The sequence below is a fragment of the Pan troglodytes genome, chromosome 6, assembly GCF_028858775.2.
Source record: "Pan troglodytes isolate AG18354 chromosome 6, NHGRI_mPanTro3-v2.0_pri, whole genome shotgun sequence".
Lineage (NCBI taxonomy): Eukaryota > Metazoa > Chordata > Mammalia > Primates > Hominidae > Pan > Pan troglodytes.
The window spans coordinates 100,529,008-100,553,738 of NC_072404.2; the positions used below are offsets into that span (position 1 = coordinate 100,529,008).

General features: G+C 38.1%; 1 protein-coding gene across 17 annotated transcripts in view; it reads left to right on the forward strand.

Moving 5' to 3' along the window:
• Positions 1–24,731, forward strand: part of CDK14 (cyclin dependent kinase 14) — a 640,904-nt gene that overhangs the window by 575,746 nt on the left and 40,427 nt on the right. The window contains exon 15 of one of the 17 annotated variants that reach the window (XM_054655941.2): positions 19,130–19,373. The exons of the other annotated variants lie outside the window; for them this stretch is intronic. The gene's annotated coding sequence lies outside the window, so the exon portion shown is untranslated. Of the gene's footprint in view, positions 1–19,129; positions 19,374–24,731 lie in introns of those variants that run through there. 17 annotated transcript variants of the gene reach the window in all.

The following is a 24,731-nucleotide window of genomic DNA, read 5'->3' on the forward strand; positions in this document are numbered from 1 at the left end:
AGTATCATTTCATGAAATTTTTATTTCAACTGTATGTGTGCATGTGCATTTATATCTATACTGAGTCACTTAATAAAATGCATTTTTTCCAGTGAGTTGTGGCCAAAACAAATTTCAAAGCAGTCACTGCTCCTCAGATCCCCTTGAAGGTATCTCTTGGGAGGCAGTGGAAAGGGAGAGGAACACTGGGCAGGGCTTCAACCCCATCACTCTCCGCATCAAAGTAGCTCCACTTTAATCTGTTTTACACTTTATGTTTCCACCTAAGATATTTTTCAACAAAGGATGCAGTGGCCAGAAGTTTGAATGAATGATTTCACATGTTCCTTGGTATTTTTAGAGCTAAGTACAGTAGCCTCCAGGACCACAGCAAGCATTATTTTGGTTTTCTTTACTAGGGAGAGATCAGGAAACAATTCAGAACTTTTCTTTTCTTTTCTTTCTTTCTTTCTTTCTTTCTTTCTTTCTTTCTTTCTTTCTTTCTTCTCTTTCTTCTTTCTTTCCTTTTCTTTCTTGCTCTTCCTTTCTTCCTTTTTTTCTCTTTATTTTCCCTCTTTCTCTGTCACCTTTCATTTTTTTCCGTCATTTCTTTCTTTCAAGATGAAGTACAGTTTCCCTACTTAATCCCATTGAAAAAAACTCTGAGACTTAGCACACAACCAGGACAGCACTGAGTCAGATTGAACTTTAAACAGCCTTACAATTTTAAAAAGAGAAAAGCAGTGAATACCTCTCCCTGCAATTTTTCCTGTTTTGTTCTTTAGGATGGGATGAAAGGCAAAAGTGAGCAATGGTGACACGAGTGAGAAGGATTTGGGCAGCCTCCTCACATGCTCAAATAAGGTCCTTTTAAAACCGAGGATCATGGAGAGAGACAATCTCTTTAATAGAAATAAATAGCAAGAGAACAAAGACTAAATAAGAAAACAAACTGACTTCCCTAAAAGTGCATTTTACATGACTTCCTTTGGAAAGTTGAAATAAATTCAACAGGTGCTTTTTCTGGCCTTGACATTATATGAGGGGATCTGTGTGGCACAGACTGTCCTGGAGCCAGAACCTTATGTCGAACTCTTTTGTTTAATCCTGAGTTCTGTTGTGTCTGTTTGAGAAAAGATGTGAAGTGGTCATGGGCTTCCTTTACTTTGACCTTATGTTAGTGAGTCCTTTGTTAATCATTCATTGCACTAACATCAGTTTTGTTGGTGGTAGACTTGATTCAGTACAGGCAGCTCCAACTCGGGAAGCAATATAGAATAGGGATTAATATCTTTGGTTAATACCAGCAACCTGGGCTTTCAGACTGTGCTATGCTACTTACCAGCTCTGTGGCGTGGGCTGAGACTTAACCTTTCTTAGCCTCAGTTTTTCCATCTATAAATCAGGAGTAGGAATGGTTCCTTTCTTGTCAGCTTGTTGTGAAGATCTAAATAGGAGGATAAATTATTTAGCACAATACTTGCTTGCTCCATAACAAGTACTCAGTGACTGTTATGAATTCCAAATTTCATGAAGTCTGTATAAATAAAAGATAGACGTATTCGAGATCTTTTATGATAGCCATTTTTTTGGTCTTTTTTTTCCATTTCTTTTACCTAAAATGAAAAAAAAAAATCTAGACCATCTTACAGTGTAGTGTATTGCTTGGTAAAAGTTGTACATAACCATGACAGAAGGAAGAGCAAACCAGGGCTTGGTTTGGCATGAAGACATGAAGAAAAGGGATTTGTGGAAATTGGGAAAAGAGATGCAAGAGATTTTTCTACATCAGCAAAAAGCGCAAAAGTTGCACTGAGTGTGTCACGTGCAGGGGATGGCAAGAATTTCCACTTGAGTGAAGCAAAGGAAGCAAGAAAGTGGAAGCAGTCTTTGAGGAAGTGTAAGTTTCATGACCCTCAGTAGGGGGCCATTCCAGAAAATCGTCAGTGTGACGTAGTCATGTAGTTAGAGTGGTGGGAGAAGGACAGAGAAGAATTAAAATTGTCTCCACCTTCTCAGATGAACTAATTGGCCAGATGGCACCTTCACTGGCGACTTCAAAGAACTCAGAAGGGGCAAGCATTAGGTGAGGATAATTAGGCCAAGTCTGGTGGTATAAAGTAGAGTTGTCCTTTCGTTTAGGTTGATATAGCAACAGAGAGAGAAAGAGAGATAGAAATTAAAAGCAGAACTGAAGATTTGGGAGCCTCTGGCATAATAGGGCTTGATGGGATAAACAAAGATTCAAAAGCTGGGTCATTGTTACTGAGCTGTGAATAGAGGTCAGCACAGACAACAGAGAAAGTAAGGTCAGAAAAAAAAAAAGAGAGAAATAAGTTACAGGTGCATCTTGGCTACCAGCTTCTCCATGATGCCGAGCCAGGGCATTCCAACCTACAGTTATAGTGTCTTTCTCTTACTTTTCCAAAACACTTGTGGAGGTTGTAACCTGGAAGCCTTTAACAGATACTGCCCGTATACCTAGGATTTGCCTAAAACAGTGGGTTTTGTTGTTGTTGTTGTTGTTGTTGTTCTTTTTTTTGAGATGGAGTCTCACTCTGTCACCCGGGCTGGAGTGTAGTGCGTGATCTCCGCTCACTGCAAGCTCCACCTCCTGGGTTCACGCCATTCTTCTACCTCAGCCTCCCAAGTAGCTGGGACTACAGGCATCCACCATCACACCCGGCTAAATTTTTGTATTTTTAGTAGAGACGGGGTTTCACCATGTTAGCAGGACGGTCTCAATCTCCTGACCTCGTGATCTGCCCACCTGGGCCTCCCATAGTGCTGGGGTTACAGGCATGAACCACCATGCCCGGCCAACAGTGCTTTTAAATATTTAAGATAATAGTCAACTTTTAAAACTATGCAGATTTTACGTGAAAATAATTTTTTCTGCATCTCATTTTTTTGTTGTTGTTGTTAGAAAAAGGAAGATTAGACCACTTTGGGCATTCTCTAACAGCAGTGATCAGTAGGGCTGAGTAGTGGCTGCCTTCTTTAGCAAAGGCTGTGACCTGAAGTTTGCCACAGTCCCTGCCACTCCTTCTTGTCCCCTTGCCACTCAGACTGAGAAGCAATTGCTATTTACCTTCACCTTCTGTGTTGTTTAACTTTCAGTGGAGGAAAAGAAAAGTGAAATATTTCTTGTAGCCATGTCTCTGTTGTCAATGTCAAATGTAAAAATAGCCCAGAGGAGCCTTTTGTTGTAAGAAGAATTGACAAGAGCCTATTTCCTTGTATAAATAATCTAGGCCACTTCACTCAAGTTGCCTTCTTGGCCCTTATTGAGCTGCTGTCTGAGAACTCATAATAATTGTATGGCATTTAATCAGGTTTATTATTATATGTGTTTAGCTTCCATTTCCAAGGGAATCATAAAGCTTCATCAGGTAAAGTTGGTTTATTCCATAGCATATAACATAATGTTGTACACAAAGTGAAATATGTGCATATAGTTTCAGGGGAACCAGGAACAAAAGGAAAAGACTGTAACAAGTTTCTAAAGAAGAAAGATCTCCTTGAAAATAAGTGACCCAACTGATTGAGAATGAGATGACAAATTAGCAAACATTTACTAAATGCCAACAGATCTCAGATGGATTTTGTAAGAGATCCAAAGATGTACAAGACATGGTCCCTATTGTCAAGCAGTTTACAGTGCAGTAGATGACATAAGATACGGATGATTCACTCAAGGTAAAATGTGAAAATTACTGTTATACAAATATAAATAAAGTGCAATGAAAATAGAGCAGGGACAGACCTCATAAAGTTCAGGGAATACTTCATGGAAAAGATAGCATCTGAGCTAAAACTTGAAGACTAGGTGGGATATTTATAGTCAGGGATGGGCTTCCAGGAAGGGGCACCTAAAACCACAGAACAGCTGAAAAGTCCAGGATATGTTTGAAGCTGGACAAGAAATGTAATCGCCTCAAAAACAGAGTAGGTGAGTGGGTACGTGTGTCCTGCTTAAAGGTAGGAAAGAGAATGTAGTAAAGACCATTCACTATAGCATCAGAACAAGTACAAGCTACTTTTTTTCTTAAACTTTTCTCTTTGCCTCTTATTTCTAGAGATGGCTGTCATGCCATAAAGCACAATTGTAAGATTAATAATAATAATAGTGGATGGGTACAGTGGTTCATGCCTGTAATCAATCCCAGCTCTTTGGGAGGCCGAGGAGGGAGGATCACTTGAGCCCAGGAGTTTGAGTCCAGCCTAGGCAACATAGCGAGACCCTGACTCTACAAAAAATAAAACATTAGCCAGGCGTGGTAGTGCTCACCTGTAGTCCCAGCTACTTGGGAGGCTGAGGTGGGAGGATCACTTGATCCCAGGAATGCAGCGAGTCAAGATCATGCTACTGTGCTCCAGCCTGTGTTACAGAGTGAGACCCTGTCTCTAAAATAATAATAATAGTAATAGTGAGAACATCTCACTTAATGAGTGCTTACTGCATGCTAGACATCATGTTGAGCACTTTACATGAGTAATTTCATTTAATCCTCATAACAACCCACTAAGGTAGGTGTTCTTATCCCCATTTTGCAGAGGAGACTGAGACCTGAGCTGTTCCTTTGTGTGCTCAATGTCTTACAGCTATGAAGTGGTAGAGCTAAATTTGTAAGCTAGAAAGATGTCATGTTGTTGCACTTATCAACTGGTCTTTTTATTCTATCTTCTGACAAGCCCGCATTATTTTAGATGTTTCAATCATAATCTAAGCCTGTGCAGTTATTTAGTTGCTAATGTCTAGAGAAGCTTTGGCTACCTCTAAGGATAAAATTAGAGGTTCAAAAACTACAGTGCCCCCAAAACCCTTACCAGATCAAGTTAATTAATCTGTAACTTGAACACCCTAAAGGCCCCATTTAAATACAATTTCACTGTTACTGAGAAGCTCCGGAACCTTCATTAAAACTGAATGCAGTAAGAAATAAAAAGTATAAATCTGTCTTTAGAATCATGTTGGTTTTTCAGATAGATATCACAGTTATTAATAAAATGATAATGTTCTCTATACATTTCATGAAGGCACAGTTGGTCTGAAAACATTTGCAATTTCTACATATGCATTTGTTTTTAAAAAATATATGCTTGAGATTCTATTATTATGGGCCATATTTGGATGGTATTGGCATTTCATAAATATTTCTTTCAGGATCAAAAATGCAGTAGGTGCAGTAGAATTCAACTGCAGCTTTAGACTCTGACCATTTTTAATAGATTCAGGCAGCTTTCCCTTATTTATGTTGACACAAGGGAGAAGCGACGCAGATAACAGAAATCATTGAGTTTGAGGATGCAGTGTTTGGGCCACGCTGTATCATCAGAGTAATTTTTGATAGTCTCATAGTAAAAGTAGTTTGGTGCCTTAAAATACCAACAATTTTGGCCAGGATTTCTAAAGTGCCAAGTCTCCAAAAAGGGGTAATCCACTGGTAGATATTGGCGGGCTTGGAAAAATTGTTAAAAACAATGTGAAGAATCAAAGGTAAAACATGCAAGAGAGAGATGATTAAAAAGAAAAACATAAGCAACTTCTAGCATTTTGTTGCTACTATGAGACTTTTGGGTTATATCCTTAGAATTAGATAGGTATTAGGGACATAAGGGCAGAGAAAAGAGAAATAAGGGAGACTGTTCCTTCCTAAAGATTTGAACACTGAGATGGATCGCACTACTTTCCTTTCATTTTCACCTTTTTATTCTTACTTAACTATTTGCTGAAGCTTAAGTGAGTTAAGCCATGGGTGTTTCAGGTATCAACTACTCTTAAAAACAAAAAGAATTGGTAGTCAGGGTTCCTAAGAAAAACACTAACTGGATACGACAGAGGGAGGGATGACCTATTCTCTTCAGTGTTTTAAGATTTCCTATTGATATTGATAACCAATGTATGTGAAGACCTGTTCCGATTGAGCAATCTCACTGCGATCCATATAGTGCCTGATTTCTTTAGACATACTTTTTTTAGAGGGCTGAAATTTAAATTAATAAATCAGCCAGGGCTGCATGCCAACATGACTTGAAAGTTAACTGGAATTTATTGATCTGCAGCCTACAAGCTGTTCTATGCCACACTGCACATAAGAAAGCCAGTCTTTAAAAGTCGCAAAAAAATTTTAATTACCTCAAAAAAGACATTTTACATTTCTAGACAGTAACCGTTGTTTGAGTGGACCCTTCTCCCCTCCACCCCTTCTCCCTCAAATTGGGTCATTAGTGACTAGTGTTGACAACAGTGATAGCTAATGCAACGTTCACAATCCATGCTCAATTTTCTGTGTTAATGGAGGAAATGGAAGAAATGGCTTGCCAGGCTGGTCACTCTTCAGCTCCTGTCCCTAAGGAAATTCAGTGAGCAGGCATAACTGTCTTGATGATAATTTCAAAAGATGGATAGGCAACTAGAAGCTGCTCATCTTCCTTATTAACTTGTTATGTATCTAGCCTCTCTGAATTTCCCAAACTCCTTAAGTCTATTTAAATTTGTCACTAGATGCTTTCCCTTGAAGAGCTACCTGTTGGGTAAATCTAAGTCTTTCCTATCCTGTGTCCTAAATAAGCCCTTTAAACTTCAAAGGGATTAACCTGGCATTATTTATTTATTTATTTATTTTTTATGTCAAGGCATCACAGATTAAATATCCTTTTATTTGACTCAAACTGAGCAATAACATTTAAAACACACAATGGGAAGCTGTGCAGTTATCTCTCAAAATAGACAATGATGGTTTAATGAAGAGGTTGATACAGCATATGTAGAAAAATCAGAATGTCAAAATAAGTACCAAGGAGAACATATACTTTGAAAAGGGGGCTAAAACATGTAGCTATACAATCTGGGGTTCTTATTGATTGATGGATTGATTGATTGATTGAGACAGAGTCTTGCTCTGTTGCCCAGGCTGGAGTGCAATAGCGCGATATTGGCTCACTGCAACCTCCAACTCCCAGGTTCAAGCGATTCTCCTGCCTCAGCCTCCTGAGTATTTGGGATTACAGGTGCCCACCACCATGCCTGGCTAATTTTTGTATTTTTAGTAGAGTCAGGGTTTTGCCATGCCGGCCCTGCTGGTCTTGAACTCATGACCTCAGGTGATCTGCCTGCCTCAGCCTCCCAAAGTGCTAGGATCACAGGCGTGAGCCACCGTGCCCAGTGCTGAGGTTCTAATTCAACAATTTTTCTTGGTAGTCGTGCCAACAGTAATTGGAGAAACATGTTCCTAATTGTTGATGGGGAGAGGATTACAGTTAAGCATACATATTTTAATATGTATTCAATGTCTGAATTTGAAGAGTAAAAATGCATTGCTTTTACCACTTAAAAAGAGTTAAAATCAGATCCAGTTATTTGACACAGCAAAGACATACAAATGTACATGGCAATAGCAAGTTATATTGTTCAGGCAGTGAGTATGATGATACCCCACTTTTGTCCTTTGCCATTCTACAAATTTTTCCAGTCATTCCAATCTCAACTTCCATTTTTCCATGCTGAACAACCTGCATTTTCTACCTTCTTCCATCTGCCTCCTTTTTTCTTTGATTATACACATACCTATCAATGAAATTATTTCCCTCCACTTTTAAACACAATATTTAGAATATTCTATTTCTACAGTTTTATGGGACTTTTCTAATCATGTATCTTGCAGGATGTCGTAATCAAACTCACACAAATTGGGTGGGTGTAGACAAGTCAGTTTGGTAAAAGAATAAGGAGCATCATTTGCTTCATCAGCATCGTCTGATGATCACCTGTGTCATCACTTTCATGGTTCCAACAGCCCCACCTCCACTAGCACCTCTCTCTGTCTCTCTCTCTCTCTCTCTCACACACACACACACACACACACACACACACACACACACACACACACTTCTTCCCATGGTTTTAGGTATTTTATCACTTGGAAAAGGCAGTTGTGTCCTGCAAGATTTGCCTTTTTTTTTCTTTTTTGAGTGTACTCTCTCTCTTACTCCGAGATAATTTTCAATATTAGAAAGAAAGTCCAACTAATGCTGGCTGCTAGTTACTTTTAACACTTCTCTGATGGAAAATGTTGGTTTGACTCATTATTTCCCCTCTTTAATCAAAGTTTTCTTTCCCGGATAAAACATTCTCCCCAGCCCCATGTTAACTCTATTTTTCTAAACTGTCTTTGATGAAGAACCTTGTCAAGGGCTTTCTGAAAGTTTATAAATTATATCCTCTGCTTATTTACTGTCTCAGATAACTCAGAATGATTGGCGAGACATGCCTTCTCTACATGTAAACCATGTTGCCTTTCTCCTAACAGATTATGTTTGCATATATGACAATTATATTGCACTTTATTGTAGATACTGTCTACTTGCTATATTTGAAGTGGAGCTGTGAGTCCCAGGATTCAAACCAAACTCTTTCCCCCCTCCCCCCCATTAAAGCCTGGATGGGTACATGAAAAATTCAGGATAATGACCAACTCTGAAATTGTTCAACTCTTTGGTATGATAATACTTAATAACTTTTATTTTTGTCTTTGTTTCTAATTATGTTTGACTTTAAAATTAGCACGTTTAACATTAAAATCATCATCAGGGAATCAGTCAAGTAGTAAAAAGAGACCTTGGGTTAAATGCTTATATGTCTATCCACACACATACTTACATGTATACACACATATGCATATATAATCAATAGCTATCTCTGGCTTCTGAGTATGTTTGAATAAAATTAAGCTGTATAGTCTGAAATAAAAATGGATTTTTAAAGGGAATTTGCAGGCCAGGTGTGGTGATTCACGCCTGTAATCTCAGCACTTTGAGAGGATAAGGCAGGAGGATCACACCTTGAGCCCAGCAGTTCCACACCAGCTTGGGCAAGTTAGAGAGACCCCATCTCTACAAAAAAATTTTAAAAATTAGCCAGGTCCAGTGTGGTGGCATGTACCTGTGGTCCCAGCTGAGGTGGGGAAATCACTTGGGCTGTGGAGGTCAAGGCTGTAGGAACTATGATCATGCCACTGCATTCCAGCCTGGGCAATCAGCGAGACCCTGTCTCCAAAAAAAAGGAATTTGCAAATAGATAATGATGTGCATATAACTACATTTTACCCACATAGGAATCTTCCATTTCCATTTCCTCTGATAAGATATGACGGTAGCTTCCTGGGTGGGTATGAAGTTTGTGAGATAATAGTTAGCATTGATGCCTTAGGGTAAAAAGTGGAGTGCCCCTCTGAGTACAGCCTGACCTAGATGTTTAGGCTACAATGTCAGGTGAGCCATAGTGTCCACTCTTAAGGACATTGCATTCTTTGGGGAGAGATAGACAACAATCAGTGAGTCTGGTCAGAGGAACGAGGACCATGGTCAGGCACACCCAGGAGTCCCTGGGGAATCCTGAGAGGGGTGTATAAATAGGCCGCTGGTGGGATGTCTTCCTTTGCAGTATTATTTTTTTTTTCATTTCCTTCATATTAGTACAAGCCAACAAATGTTTATTCAGTTCTTGCTATTTACCAGGCACTATGGGAGATATACCTACTGCGTAAGGGGCTGCAGACCAACAGCATCAGTTATTGAAATTTTATATAAAAACATGAGACACCATATGTGAAAACCTGTAATCAGGGAGACTGTGCCCTGGAGTGGAGACCTAATGATTTTAGAGTACTTCGGATGGACCAGTAGTCCTGGCTTACTGCTAATAACAACATTTATTTAACACCTTGACTTTTGCTATAAAACAATTTTGCCCTGTTGAGAAAGGAATCATTGCAATATACAAGCAAAAGGTCCATATCAAGATACTGAGTACATAGCCCTTGAAGAAGGAAAGTAGTAACAGATATGAGATGTTATTTAGGTGGGAAGAAACATTGAAAATGGCTTTATTTCAATATTTCAAAACATTTCTTCCCTCTTCTGAAACCATTTTCCGAACATGCCATTCACTTTGGGAGCTTCATTTTTAAAAAAGGCACCACTTTCAGCACATTACAGCCTAATTCTTCATGCTCTTTCCTTTTTGACTTTCCTTCTCTTCCCTTTGTGCCACCTTACTTGAGTACCCCATCCTCCCATGCAGGCACACATGGAATTCCAAGTGTGGAAGCAAATTGCTGATGGACTGCAAATGATATTCTAATAGTTTTTAGCAGTTCAAGCTCTCTCTCTGTTAACATGTAGCTAATGCATAAAATGTTAATACTCCTTAAAAAGAACATATGTTACAATCTTAGTGCCTTGTCAGACTGACTCTAATCTGTTAGCAATTTTAGGCTGACAAAAGCTTGTTCTTGGCCCCATATCTGTCTCTACAGTTCTCTCCACTATATATCCTGTGCAAGTTCAAAGCATGATGATGACATTAGATAGCACACATGTTGGTTTCATTAGCTAGCTCTAAACTGTTTTATGTGAATGCACTAATTTCACTGTACAGAATTAACTAGGCCATATGGGTGTGTTCTGGTTGCCCTGATACATTCATTTTCTTCCACTCTGTTTTCCCCCTCTCTTTACTGACCCTGTGCATCCAAATCTGTAGTGATGGGGGAAAATTGATTGACTCAGAAAGTAGGGGATTGCGATGTAGTGATTTCACGCTCAGTTGTTGGCTAACAAGGCACCATAGTTTTTATTTAGTGAGCCCTGGTAGCAGGAGATGAAGAATTGTGTAGGGCCCAGCTGCCACGGTTACAGAGCAAGCAGCTTAAAGGGCTTCAGGGTTCCGAGTGTGAGGGGAATTGTCTCTTCTCAGCAGGTAAGGGATAGATCTAGGCAGAGTCTGTTGTGTTCAAGATGCTGACTGGCCTGGCCAATTCATAAATCCAAAAAATTACAACATCTTCTGGTCAGGAGGAAGTGGAAGGGACATTCAATGGTGCATTTAACCCTTTTAATGCCAGGATATAATACCTCTTGCTTGCTGGCTGTTTACGGGGGACATTTCGTGTTTAAAATATGTCTTTAAAATGTAATTTTCATTTCCAAGTCTCCTTTTAAATTAAAATAGATTAACCAATTAATTATCTATTTAGTGAAAGCTAGTTAGTCAGTCCATTTACATTTGCTGCTCTCATATATTTACATGTGTTTCAGACAGTTGTGATTTTTTTTTTCCAGATTGGTCTAAAAGGACTAGAAAGCCCTAAGGTTTATGTTCTCATTGTGTATGTGTGTGTTTCTACATGTGTTCACACACACCCAAACATATATAGGATCACACTAAATTTATACAAGTTTTTAAACACTTAAACTTTATTTAGTATATAATCATTTTTAGTAAAAATTTGGCCTTTACTCCATCTATGAAAAATAGTTGTTAAGTCAACAGTGGTTCTGAAGAGAAACACAAAGGATAGAATTTGTCCTATTAGGAAAACTATTTTCAAGCATGTTAGAATTACTGTTAATATTCTGAGTCCAAGTGAGCCCAGGAAGGACCTCTAGTTGATGAAGTTAGCTTTCTTCTAGTTTCTATATATATTTAAGGATAATACATTTTTATCTCTTTAAAGAACATTAAAATTTAAATTTTGATTAAGATCTGTCAGGCCTTTTAGCCTGAAAGATAGATCTGAATCAAAATGAATTAGGTATTACTATAATAAATACAAGATTCCTATTTCTTATTTGCCTCATTAATGCATAAAGTATTTTTATTGTGTTTATGTGAAGAACTCTGCTGAAGGACACAGATGTCATTATTAATATTTTCTATTTAATGCCTGCAGTGTCCTGAGGATTGTATATCCCATGAAGCAGACATAATTTATTCTTAAAACTGGAGTTCCCTTGGTGGGAATACTCCCTGTGTTTCTGCTTTAGTATTCAGCCTCTTGCTCTTACCCTTCTCATTCCCACACCCCAGTCTTTAGGCTGTCTCATAATTTGGGACTGAGAACTCAAAAGTCCCAGTTTCAAAGTGAGTCTGATTTGCTAACAGGTACAAGTCCAGTGGGAGCATCCTCCTCACAGAATCCACTCATTTCAGATCAGATCCCTGATACAGAATAGACCTATTAAAAGTGGCTTGTTGCTATTCAAATCCAGACAACTATGAATTTAATCATGCTCTCATTCATGCAAAACATAATTTCACCTGTTAAAAGCCTGAGCAAATGTAGTTAGCCTATAAAGTTGGGGGCTGGACCTGAGTTTCTCTAACTCCGGAGCTATGATGGGGTTTCATTTAAAACCATACCTTTTTTATTTCCTGACTTTTGTTTCTCTGGTTGATTTCTTAACAATGCTATTTTAAATAATATTTGCCATGCTTTTACAACAATCTAAATAGAAGCTGGTTTGGAATGACATCCCTCTTGGCGGTCCACGTTTGGTTCTAAAAGGTCACTTGTGTTCATTGTATCATGGATGCAGAAAAGAAAAAATGCTTCCCTTTTCTCTGCATCTTCTGCCTTTGATCCATACTCATGCCTAGATGGGTGACAGAATTCAGTGGTAGCTAAATGCCTACATTTCATGGTCACTAAGATGGAGAAAGGAGTCTCAGTTTTGCCCACCTATGATGTAATGTTATAGCCCATCAAGCCCAAAACAGAAAAGTGAGGTAGTCTAAAGCAATGGAAATTAAGGCCAACATGAGATGGAACAGTCCTTGCAGTATGCAGACTCAGTTAGAGTTATACCCATGCGTTACATAAAACCGAACTTGTGTGTTTGGGATTATGGTGTTCTTAAATGCTACCAATGGGCTTGGTTGGCTTTATAAACCAGTCATACTTTCCTCATGTGGTTACAACTTCTCCAAAGCCTCACAGAAAAATTATAGCTCCCCACATAGACCGCTTATTCATAGTGTTGTGTCTTGTGAATTGTGGTATGATCTTTTGGTCTCCATAGAAACATAGCAACTTAAGAGTAATTTAGAATAGAGTGGGGAAGCATACCAACTAGAGTTACCACTTGGGAATCACAATCAGTCAAAATTCTTTTTTGTCTCCTTCACTTATTTCATTACTAAATCATATCTTATAATATCAGAAATTACTATGATGGGTAAGAATTTCATTATATTACATTTTTGGGTTTACTTCTATGCATCTCTTAGCTATCTGGCAAAGCTAAGTGGATATAGAACATATTCTTTAGCTTTAATATTTATCTAATTCATTTCATTCATTGAATTATTTCTGGTGCTTATGTTGTGTTGCATTCATAAGTCATGTGAAAGTTGCTTCCAGAATTTTCTTCAAACAACCTGTACTTATTTTACATAAAGATTCATCTATTTCCTGTAATCTGTCATTTGTTCAATAAATCTTTATTGAGTACTATGTGCTATGTGCTGGGGCTGTAAAGCTTAGAAATAATTAGATATTATCACAGTGCTTAAGGAACTGACAAATGAGCAATAGAGACATTCATGTAAAGTTGATATAGGTAGGAAGTGCTGTAGCCCAAGTGTGAAAAAATATGATGTAGGAGACAGAGAAGAGCAACTCAGGTTAGCATGTCAGCATTAAAACTCTAGCACATAAATGTGGGAAGCACTAGTAACACCATTTTCCTGATTTGCCTATGGTAAGAATGATCTTATATAATAACTATATGCCCCACAGGTTGAGTACCATTTTCCATGTATGTCAAGAACAGAAAGAAGCCCCAAATAGTTTATAGTATAAATAAGTCAAAGCTATGCTCTGAAGAATTCAAGGGAGAGATTGATACATCTGTTTCAGTGAGGGGTTAGAGATGGAGTGGAGCTGTGGCCAGCTGTAGGGCTGGTGGGAATGGATCAGGGCAGCATAGCTAGGAGACTGGCATGGCAGGGGTCAAAGATTCTCCTGGAAAGATGCAGACATGCATTGAAAAACTAACAAGAAGCCCTAGACTCAGGAACTTGAATTCTAGGCAGAGAAACTTTCAACTTGATGCAGCAGACAATGAGTATTTATAATAACAGATGCTGGTGAGGTTATGGAAAAGAAGGAATGCTTGTACAGTGTTGGTGTGAGTGTAAATTAGTTCCACCACTGTAGACGACAGTGTGGTGATTCCTCAAGGAGCTAAAAGCAGAACTGTCATTTGACCCAGCAATCCCATTATGCTCAAAGGAATATAAATCATTCTCTTACAAAGACACATGCACACATATGTTCATTGCAGCATTACTCACATTAGCAAAGACATGGAATCAACCTAAATGCCCACCAATGATAGACTAAATAAAGAAAATATGGCACATATACACCATGGAATACTGTGCAGCCATAAAAAAGAATGAGATCATCTCCTTTGCAGGGACATGGATGGAGCTGGAGGCCATTTTCTCTGGCAAACTAATGCAGGAACGGAAAATCAAATACTGGATGTTCTTACTTACAAGTCAGAAGTAAGTGATGAGAACACATGGACACATAGAGGGAAACAACACATACTGGGGCTTATCAGAGGATGGAAGATGGGATGAGGGAGAGGATCAGGAAAAATAACTAATGGGTACTAGGCTTACTACCTGGGTAACGAAATAATCTGTCCAACAAACTCCCATGACACGAGCTTACCTATGTAACAAACCTGCATATGTACCCCTGAACTTAAAAGTTTTTAAAAAAAGAAAATTAAGTTGACAAAAAAACAAAAGTATTTATAGTTGTGTCTTTGAGCAGGGAAATTACACTATGGAAGTAGTGGGATTTGAATAACGTTTACTATGGGAGGGAGTTCTGACTGCAATGTGTAAATATGTTCATTGAAAAATTTTGCAAAAGCATGAAAATAAATCTCTTAAAGTCACCAAACCTCAGAAACAATTTTGATTTTAACATTTTTCCATCTTAACATTTTAATATATTTCCAGGTTTTAGGGGTTTTATTATTTGTCTTTGCTTTTTTTTAAAAAACAGAATTGGGGTTATACTTAACTTTTATAATGTCTTTTTTTTCTGCTTAGTAAATCTTGAATATTTCCCCATGTCATCAAATCCTCTTCTGCTTGGTGTATTTTCCTTAATATGAATGTGCCACAGTTGTGTTTGGCCAACCATTGAACATTAAAGTTGTTTCCAAGTCCTAACTATATGATTCATGTTGCCATGAAGATCTCTGTATATAAATCTTTCCCTACATTGCTAATTATATCCTTAAGATACACTTTCAGAAATTTTAAGTCAAAATAAATTTCAAGCCAACAGATATGGATAATTAAGGTTGCTGGTACATATTGCCACCTTTAAAACACTTTTAGAAAAATTAAGTGGATATAGTATGCAGCACATCTTGGAAGAGTAATTCTGTGAGAAGCAATTCCATCTCAGATGGCTGGGTTCAAATCCTGGCTCCTCTTACTGTGTCACCTCGGTCAAATAACTTAATCTTTGTGCCTTGGTTTCTTCCTGTGTAATGAGATAATTCATTTGAAGCAATTAGAGCACTGCTTGGCACATTCTAGCTGACATTATTGAGTTGTTGTTAGTATTATTATGGCAGTAATTTAGCTTTGAAATGATGAGAGCCTAGGTCAAGTTAATGAGAAGAAAGATACAGAGAGAAATCTTTGACAAATCAGTCATATTTGGTGACTAATTGGCTATATAGGCCAAAGAAGGGAGATAAGTGAAAAAATGAGCCAAACGTTTTAAGCCTAGGGAAGTGGATGTTTCAGTGATGAAAGTGGCCTCTGGCTTAGGGCATACTGAAGTGGACACAGTGGGAGATGGACACAGGCTAGTGACTATAGATTTCAGGGTAAAGAACGAGGAAGGGCATGTTGATTTGGGAATGATCAGAAGTGAACTATTGACATGAAAATGGGTAGACTCCCAGGAAAAGTGAGGATTGAGAGAACAGGGCTTAGGATCCTAGACTGCTGGAGGAAAGTAGAGAGAAGGAACAGCAGGAAGGAAGACCAGCTAGCCAAGGATCTGAGAAGATGCCATTGCAGAGGTGAACAGAGAATCATAGTTGTGGGAACCATACAAGGGTAAATGTCACAAAGAAGAGGGTAGTCAGCAATGCCAAATAGCAAAACGTCCAAAGGTGATGGGAAGTAAAGAAAATTACTAATTCTAGTTAATAAATTAAAGGTAAAAGAGTTTGCATTTTCTTTGTGTATTTCATGATGGTTCTTTTGTTCATTTTTTTCCTAGCTTCTCAAAACTTTCTTTGTGAATTTTAGTCACTATGTTTTATTGGTTGTTTTCAAACACAACTTAGAATTCTTTTTATTCCATTAGCCACATTTTAAGAAAACTTGTGAAGCAGTTAGTTCTCCAACTCACAGTGTAACAGATCTTTGTTTCTTATTCACTATCATCTTTGACACAGTTGCCTAAGCATTTGGTTCATGTAACCATTAAAAACACATGAACAAAAATGCTAGAAAATAAACAAGATTGCAATGTTTTATGCAATAATAACTTGCAAAGTCTCCCCTTTGAAACTGAGGCCATTTTTGTGTCATTGAAGTATAGTAGAATGACCCATTAACAAGATTTCTGTTGGGTTTATATATTAAAACAGATGAAATCATTTTAAACAAAATGTTAAAAGCATTTACTTCCTAGCTCAGGCTAAGCTTGATCCAAAAATTATTTAACATTTGTCCAAAATTTAAAAACAAAATAAAACTAAGTTTTGACCCCTAATTCACTTGCTGGGTAAAACCTGGAAAGACATTTTGAGATATAAAAACTCCATCACTAATTTAAAATCATTTTTAATTTCATTCCACTTTGTACCAGTTGATTTCCCATAATCAGTTCGCTGTTATTACATTTTAAGGCCTAGCTTGTTGGCACTCATTTATCACCTTCTAACTTTCTAAGTAACTTTGTCTGGAATAGGCCGCCAGACCTCTCATTAACTAGTTGCCCACTACTGGTGTTTCCCATCACCTTTAAAGTACAATTTGTTGTTTGTTTTTTAATTTAATTTGAAATATAATTTCCCTATAGACCTGGTCTACCTGACTTTGAATTAAATCATTCCAAGGTTGATTTTTCCCCAAAATATGTGGTTGGATAATTTTTAAATCTCTTCATTAAATTTGGCTTAAACTGTTCTTTGTCCTGTTTTCTATTACTTCTTGGTTGCCCAGCACAGCAATGAGCCCCGATGGATTCTTTAGAACGGCTGTTTGACAACGATTTAAGGAGGGAGTGAGGAGATCCTTTTCTTTTTTTTTTCTTCTCTCTCTCTCTTGCCTACAGCTGCTCTCAATATGGCTCACCATGACTGAAAGGAAATGAATAAAGATGAGTTATCGGAACTGAAAATCAGCCGCAGAGCAGAAGCAATTCGTACTCCCCAACCCATCCCCAAATCCAGTGGGGAAAAGGAAGTCATTGCCATCGTTTATTTATTCATATATTTTTAATGGTGGGAGGATTATTTTTTAAATCTTGTACCTATAAGTGGTGGCCATTTGGAGCATTTATGAAAAGCCATATGGTTTCAAATGAGATTCCCATCACATTCTCTGCATTTGAAACCATTTTATGCCGAGCCTCTTGGCAGGGTCCACACTTGGAGCATGAGCAGCCCCATAAAACACTGTAGACAAAACTGAAGAACATGCAAATAGCACTTAAGGAAATATTGGGGGTTTGAAATGCCATTTTTGGATGGGCCTTCACTTGGATGATACAACTATATTTTATTTTAAGCAGCTATCATTTCCATATTTTGTGCATTACATGTCTCTAGGAATTAAATTCCATCCTTGTGACTTAGGTATCTTAAGTGCTCAGAGAGATTTGAAACAGGGAAACGTGGAAAAAGAGTTGGGAATTTGGGTCTGAATTAGGATGCAAAATAAAGTTCATCAGAGAGGTTGCTGAATCACACGTTTCATATTTTCTCTTTCTCTATGAGAAGAAAGAATGTGTGTATGAAAAGCAATTTCTTGCTAAAATTACGTCATGTCTCCTTAGATTTTGGAACATGAGCACCTAAACTCTGGCCGCAATCAGCTTATCCATGAAGAGCAAGAGGCTCACTGTGGCTTGATCCTCAAAGGCCCCATAGTGCTTCTAGTCATACTTCAGATTCATGTAGACCTGGGTTCAAATCCCAGCAACATCACTTCTTGCTAACTGTGTGTCCATGGACAAGTGACTGAATCTCTCCAAGGCTCATTTTCTTCATTTACAAGTATGAATGATACTGCTAATCTTACAAAGCTGATGCTGTGAGTTAAATGAGAGAGGACAGATGTCAAATGCCTCCTATTACCTGAGAGGCATTGGGTCATTGTAGCATGGCCATTAGGAGTTCCAGTTCCGGAGTTAACTGTCCTGGTTTGAAAGCTTCTCTGACAGGTATTAACTTTGTGGCCTTAGGAAAGAAGCCCCCATTTCCCATCTAGAGAGTGACGGCAATCATACTCATATCCCACAGATGTATGATGAGAAGTGACTGTAATGATACATGTAAAGCTCTTAGACTAGCTCCTGCATGGCACATGGAAAGTTCTCCACACTCTCATTTGCTGACTTTGCGGGATGGTTGGGCAAATGGGCGTTAGTATCTGTAATTCCTAGCATATAATGAATAAGCAGTATGTGGTAGCTGCTGCCCCTGTCATCCAGTGCAGAGTCCCACTTTACAATGAGTATTCTTGGTCAGATACCCTGGTCTATCATGGCCACAGGAGCTTCTGGTCTGGCACGTGCCATCTGGGATGCCACTGTATTTCTCAAAGCCATGATGAGTTTCATAACTCCCAAGAAACTTTTTTCTCAATATCCATTTGCCAAACATTATATATATATTATATTATATACATTAATTATATACATTAAATATATATAAATATTTAATAAATATTTATATATATTAAATGTATATAATTTATTATATATATTAAATGTATATAATAAATAAATATAAATATTTATAAATATATATAAATATAAACAGTATATATACATTATATACATTATACATAGATATACATTAAATACATTATACATTAAATATACATAAAATATATATAATATATGTTTGGCAAATATATATTATATATATATAAGCTCCCATTCTGCAGCCTAGGCTGGAGTGCAGTGGTGCAATCTTGACTCACTGCAGTCTCGACCTCCCGCGCTCAAGCCTGCCGAGTAGCTAGAACTACAGGCACATGCTATCATGCCCAGCTAATTTTTCTTTTTATTTTTTATACGCACAGGGTTTTGCCGTGTTTCTCAAGCTAGTCTCAAACTCCGCAGCTCAAGCGATCTGCCTGCCTTGACCTCCCAAAGTGCTGAGATTACAGGCCAAACATAGAAATTTTTGACATCCATTAGGTTGTTGCACTTCCAGACTCATTACAATGGAGATGTAGAATTTGTCACAATTTGCATTTTAATGGAATATGAAATATTCTCTAGTTTTGGAGAAGTTTTTCTGTGAAGTAATGTGTGCTTTCCAAGGTAAGTATATTATAATGAAAATTGCCATAGAAAGGAAGACTGTGAGAGGTTGTTCTAAGGCAGGAATGTGAGTAAGTGGTCCCTCTACCCTGTCAGAGGTAAGGAATTGATGGTCAAAGGGTTGACATCTTTGTCCAGCTTAGATACAGTCAGGTCACAGGTGACATTTAATGCCCTGGCTGTCTAGAGGCAACCCCCCAAAAAGTTAGGTTCTTGAACTTTAGGGCTTGAAAAGAAAGTGGGAATTATGTTGTATTTCAATAATGTGCTTTTACCAGAAGGAAAAACAACTTTTAATATCTGTGAACACTTTATTTAATAGCCAACAAATGTGATATGTTGCTGATAGAAAAAATGTCTATTTCAATGTTGTGCTTCATGGTAATAGAACAAAGTAGAGTTGATATTGTAGTAACCAGGCTCCAAAAGTGTCATTCTAATGAAAAACAGCACTGTTTGGGCAAATATTTTCTGGCATCTTTATATTTCTTTTAACTGGAAACAGAGAACATGCTGGCTTGGTGTCATGACTATGGGATACTGTGTTTTCTAACAAAAAACAAATTGTGGAAACAATTTTGCCAAGAAAAATGAAGGTGATTAAAAGGTATGGAACCCAGTACTTCTGGCTGCTCACATCTAACAACTTCATGGCCATAGATTGGCCTGTTAACTAAGAGACTCAGCATGGTCATGCTGTTGCCTGCTCTTATTTTCTAAGATAACACTTAATCATCCTCTGTCTGCCTACTGCCTCAGTGGTGAAAATAAGCATTCTGTACATACGAATAACTTAGCATCATGAGAATTATAAACACTTGGACATTTGGAAATGATATCTGAAATCTAAAATAGATCTAATTATCAATTACCCATAGCCAATTATTCAAGGTCCATATTATCTAAAGTGTTGGCCCAAGCTTGCTGTCTGGACCGATGGGAGCAGAGGATGTGCCCAGCAGCAAGGCGAAGTGGAGCTGGCCAATGGGCTCCAGACCACAGTAATCTCAATGAGCCGGGGAAGGAAACAACAATGGACAGAAAGCAGCTGTCTGAGTTGTGCATGACAACCAAGAGTCCGCCAGAAGTTAGGCGATGGGACCAAAACTGAGGTTACCAGCCCAGGACAGGAGGTTCCCAATGTGACTTGGTGGTGGGTTCTGGTGTATGGCCATGGTGGTGTTTATGGGACACCTGTACCCTCAGTCATGGATGGTGAGGGAGCTGTAGTGGCACGGCAATAGAGCTGCTGAGTTCTGGTGAGCTCGGTTTTCCTCTTGTTTTCAGCTTCTTAACAATATACTACCTTTTCAATGCATGAGTGTGATGGGAAGTCATTTTTACTGGTTAACAGCTAGGATTTGAATTTGTCTCAAGAAGCATACTACTTTTGTCTGAAGAAATACTGATTAGAGATTATACTTAGGAATGTGATCCACTCAGATTGGGAAAATGAGATGATACAAAGATTTCCTTTAGAAAATCCGAATTACTTTGTTCAGGAGGGAGAAAATGAAGATGAAAGAAAATGAAAAATAATAGGGAGAAATGAATCATCTGAGTGTCAAAAGACCCTGTGCCCTCGGCTCTGCCTTCCCCATCATCAGCAAATTGCACTGGAAGCATCTAATGTGAGCTACAATTTATTGTGCATGGCCCATTCCAGCCCAGGCCCCTGAGAGCATAAGTACCACCTCCACCCTGGAATTTATAGATACCTTGGGGACTGTGGACTTCCCTGGGCTGTGGAATTAGCAGGGTCCCTACCAGTTTTACCCAGACTTAAAGAGCAGGAAAGTCCCCAGTCACCATCTGGATAATATATGTATAAAGATTATGTTATGATAGGGAGGGGATATAAATTCATATACATAGCCTGCAGTCTATAAATACTTGTACTGAAATGTTCTGTTCAACAGATGATTGAAACCTATAGCCAAAATTTGGTGTGTAGTTATCTATTGATTTTACTTGTCCAGGTTTATAGGTAATCAAATATTTATACTATATATATATTTAAAGATTTTCTTTCTCTGTTTCAAACTCCTTTTACTATATTCCATGCTTGCTATTTCCTTTTTATTTACTTTATTATAATATATTTAACAAGCCTAGTTATGTACATGGATGTTATGGGTTTTTCAGAATATAAGGGGTCACTACAAAACAATACAATTACTCTTACAGGCCCATACATTTAAAAATCCTCATTTCTTTATTCTATAATTGCATTGTAAGCATTATGTATTTATACAATTGTTTATCATGAGGCTGGAGGCAGCTCACAAATTTATATACAATACAAAATATAAAATAAATTATTGACTCTCTCCAGAGTCACTGATCTCTGGGAGCTCAGAGTTTAGTTGGGAAGAGAAATGTGGAGACCCACATACACCTTGGAAAGGCGTATCAGCAGAGAAGCAATGTGAAAGAGATATGGGCAATTGGTGTCAAAATTCTGAACAGAGGGACACTGCCTCTGACTTGGAAGACTAATGGTGGAAGTGCATTTGATCTGGGTCTGGACGGGTCGATAGGATTATGGATATTGTGGTGTAGAGGTAGGGAGTAGATGGAGAGGCTTCAGGAAGGAGCCTCCCTAGGCGCAGAATCAGTGGTGGGACAGCCAGGACATGCTATGATGGCAACACGGGCCAGAGAGTGGGTTTCTTAGAGTGGGATGTAAAGCCAAAAAACTGAATTTACTTCTTTTGGAAAGCAAGACATTTTCTGTATAATTCACAGTATATCCTGAGAAAAATCTGAGTGGTGAGGTTACTAAAATGCAAGGTTTATTGTTTAGAGCGGTGTGTTTTTCTACACTACCAGAGCAGAGTGAGAAATAATGTAATATTTTGATTACAAATAACAGCACAAGTTGTTTTCATGATAGGCTAATTTTAAAAATGGCTGCGGAGTGAAGGTTAAAAAATCATGCTTTTACAGTGAAGTCATCAATCTCTTCATTATTTTAGTTACATTCCCTTTTTAACAAATCCTTTCCTTTACTGTTTCAAAACATTTGAGGCAGACAACTTCTAAGAATAAATGAATTCAGATACACCTAAAATGACTTAAAATCTAAGAAATGATTGCAAAATAAATAGTTAAACTGAATATTAAAACAACAAAGCTATAAGATACTGCTAAATCCTTCTTGACATTCGGCACATAGCTAGAACATAATAAATAAAATATTAGTCTTAGATTTCCCCTCATTTGTGAATCAATAATTTCTAATAAAGTTCATGAAATGGCATGTCAACATGAAATTTAAGTACATTTTTAATATAACACTGAAGTAATAAAACCTACACGGAAGTCGAGAAAGTAGATTAGCTATTCTGCCCTCTCCAAGCTTGACACTTAGGCAAGAGTAACTTTTCTCTTGATATCTTAAATGTTTGTTATTTTTTAAAAACTAAGAAAGAGAGGCACATAAAAGTGTACAGTCACTGCCTTCTCTCACAGGCCAGTGGGATTAGCATGGACAGACTTTTGGAAAACCCTCAGTGGGGGACTTTGTAACACATGGAAACATTAGATTACATAAGGATTCTGACAATTTTCCCTTTTATGTATTAAATATTTATTTTTCAGATATTCTTAGTAATCATTTAAGCCTTGTATGGAAAGGAAGTAATTTTTGTGTTTCTCTGCTATGTTTAAATTTCTTTCACTCTCCCAGAAGGCTTCATGGCACAGGTGGAAAGAATGTTTTTGGGAATGGGGAAGGTGGGAGCTAGGAGACCCACTGGGAAGCTCACGCCTGGAGAGCGGTCAGTTCTGTGAAGGTGCCAGTGGAGGAACAAATGGGAGGAAGTCACGTTGAACTGGGCAGGAAACCGGAAAGGTTAGGGGAGGGAGAGGAGCCAGGCCCCAGGGCCAGCTGTTGGCCTATAGAGCATCTGTAGTGACAAAGAGCAAAGGCCGCAAGGTCAGACTACCAGAGTCAAGTCCCAGGCTTAGTACTTACTGACTCTGTAACTTAGGGAAGTCACTTACCCTCTCTACACTTCTGGTTCCTCATTTACCATATGAAGAAAATAATAGTCATATCTACCTCATAGTATCGTTGTGAGGATTACATTAAATAGATTGAATTAATACATATAAAGTACGTAGAGTGGAGACAGACACAAGGCGCATGGTAAGCGATCCATAAACTTTAACCATAATTATTAGAGTTATAGGTGCTCTTAGGGAAGGGGCAGGTAGTTGGAGAGGGCAGCCTCAGCTTGGATGTGTGGTGTCGCCAGTGCCATCCCAACTCCTTTCTCTGGGAAATGTTGGGGCCCCTAAGTGCACAGTAATACCAGTTGTGCAGGCAGCACACTTATATAGTTGTTCCTCAGTTACCATCCCTGTCTTCAAAACACCAAATCTATCTGTATGTTCCTAAAACTAGCACTTGTGTATAATTGTTCACACCACTCCCAACAGTGATGATGGGAGTTTCTCCCTGACCCACAAGGTATTAGATTGTATTAAATGTGTTGTACAAGCTTGTAGTAGGTGAAAGCAGCAAAGAAGATCTTCTTGCTGGATCATAGTTATATCATCCCCTCCAGCCCCAGAAATTGCTCTTCATGTCTATTCTGTGCTATTCATGTCTATTCTTCATGTCTTGCTGGTCCAGGCAGTTGGGAATAAATGGACGCAAGGAAGTGACTAGGTCCTTTAGAATCCAGCGCAAGATTTGACAAAGCTGCTGACGGTGTTGCAATGTAAGCGTTCGTAACAACAGGTCAGAGCTTTTAAATTGAGGAGTTTGGATTCAAGGGGAAAATATCACTGCAGTTACTCTGAATTCCTTTTTTAATATTTTTAATTGACAAATTACAATTGTATAGATGTATGGGGTATAAGGTGATGATTTGATACATGCATACAATGTGGAATGATTAAATCAAGCTAATTGACATATCCATCACCTCACTTACTTACCATTTTTTGCATTGGAAATTTGAAATTTACTCTTACTTTGAAATACACAATACAGTATTATTGACTGTAGTCACCCTACTTGTGCAGTAGATCTCAAAACTTATTTCTCTTGTCCAATTGAAACTTTATACCCTTTGACCAACAACTTCCTTTCCTCCCTCACCCTACCCCACTCCCAGCTGCTGGTAATATTCAGAATTATTAAGGAATAAGATGATCCATATGAAAAAATTCTGGAAAAATTGAGTTTGTAACATTAGGTGCACAAATTAATTGTTATTATAACCATTTAGGCTAAGAAGATAGGTAGGCAATTGATTAAGGCTTTAGGGTCCAAGGCATGGGCTCAAGTTTTGCAATAACACCTACTAGTTGTGTGGTCATATTGGATTCATATTGCCTAAGACA